At 44.4% G+C, this 1,634-nt stretch overlaps 1 protein-coding gene across 1 annotated transcript in view; it reads left to right on the top strand.

Annotated features, from left to right (window-relative positions):
* gtdc1 (glycosyltransferase-like domain containing 1) overlaps positions 1–1,634 on the top strand; it is a 27,724-nt gene that overhangs the window by 10,786 nt on the left and 15,304 nt on the right. The gene's annotated exons all lie outside the window — the stretch shown is intronic.

Consider the following 1,634-nt stretch of genomic DNA (forward strand, 5'->3'; position numbering starts at 1 on the left):
TAGGCGGTGCTGTTGCCATACCAGGTGGTGATGCATCCAGTGAGGATGCTCTCAATGGCACAGTGATAGAAGGTCCTGAGGATGCGGGGGCTCATGCCGAATCTTTTCAGTCTCCTGAGAAAGAAGAGTTGGAGAGACTGACAATTCTGCTGAAATAAGCAGAAGCGGCTGAGAATTGTGCTGATAAGAGGTGAAAAGGCTAAACATTTTGCAGAAAAGGGGTGAATCAGAAGAATTTCTGCTGAAAAGAGGTAAAGAAGCAAAACGTTGTGCTGAAAAGAGATGAATCAGCCGAATTTGTGCTCAAACGAGTCTTTTTCTGAAAACAGCTGAGATTTGTGCTGATAAGAGGTGAATGAGCAGAATTTCTGCTGAAAAGAGTTAAAAAAGTTTAACTGTTAACTGAAAGAAATGTTGCCATAAGCAGGATTTGAACCCGGGCCTCCCAGTCTGAGAACAGATGCTCATCTCACTGAGCAAAAAAAAAAAACAGGTCAACCCGGCAAGGAAAATCAGTGAAGCCACTGATAATATGGCAGAAATGGGCAAAAAATATTGCAAAAAAAATTCCATATCTCAAAAAGAATAGAAGTTATGAGCACCAAAAGTCATAGCCCGCATTAGCAGAAATAGCAGAATTTTTTAAAGTTTGAATGGCGATTTTCGCCATTCAAAATAAAGATTTGAAGAACAATACTGTGAATGCTTTTCAAGCATTCACACTAACTACACCGAGGCTGGAAATGTAAGCTGCGTCAGAAAGAGCAGAGGACCGCAGACGGAACCCTGAGGAATCCTGCCTCGTGGAACCTCTTTAATGAGCATGCTCAGATTAAGTGTCATGTGATTTGTTCTGATAAAGTCCATGTGACCAACATCAGCAACTTTGTCCTTGTGCTGGTAGCAGCGAGCTACACATCCGCTCAGCAGGCTGTTCCAACAAACCAACCAGTATGCTTTGCAGTCTCACAAGGGCTAGTTTGAGCGTTTGTTTCTAACACCTTTAGCGTCCTGTGGAGCTCAGGCTCAGCTCAACATTTAGGTGATGTCATCAGTGACTGCAGCAGCAAACAGAGCTTCGAGTTCCAATCCAACTTTATTTATAAAGCACTGTAAAACAGCCAGCACAGGACATAAGAACAGCAGACACAACGAAACAGCAAAAGAATAAGCTCTACAATAAAAAAAACAACATCCTGTCAACTGAAAGCCATCGTCTCTCAGGGTGAAGACATTTAAAAACAGAGGCCCGTCTAATCTGTGGAGGCAGATGGTTCCACACCGTTTCATACAGACGTGTCTACAGATGTCATCACATCCCAAACTCTCTGTCTGACGTGTCCACAGCGATTCACCGTAAGCAGGCAGGGATCACAGCGACCTGAAACCGCCACTCTGACAAGCTGCTGATTCATATCTGATCACATCAGAGAGTGCAGATCAATACCACCGTTCTTACAGGGACAACGCTCTGATTCATCCTCGGAGCAAAGATTCACCATCTCACCACGCTGACCTTTGACCTCCTACTCCTTCAAAACACTGAGGTGTGACGAGCCACCAGCCTCTGATCTCTCTGTGTGGGTTAGACGCTGTCACCAACTGTATGAGGACATTTCTGTGTGTGTGTGTCC

Source organism: Pundamilia nyererei, unplaced genomic scaffold, assembly GCF_000239375.1.
Source record: "Pundamilia nyererei isolate P.nyererei 1_Seehausen unplaced genomic scaffold, PunNye1.0 scaffold00269, whole genome shotgun sequence".
NCBI classification, from domain to species: domain Eukaryota; kingdom Metazoa; phylum Chordata; class Actinopteri; order Cichliformes; family Cichlidae; genus Pundamilia; species Pundamilia nyererei.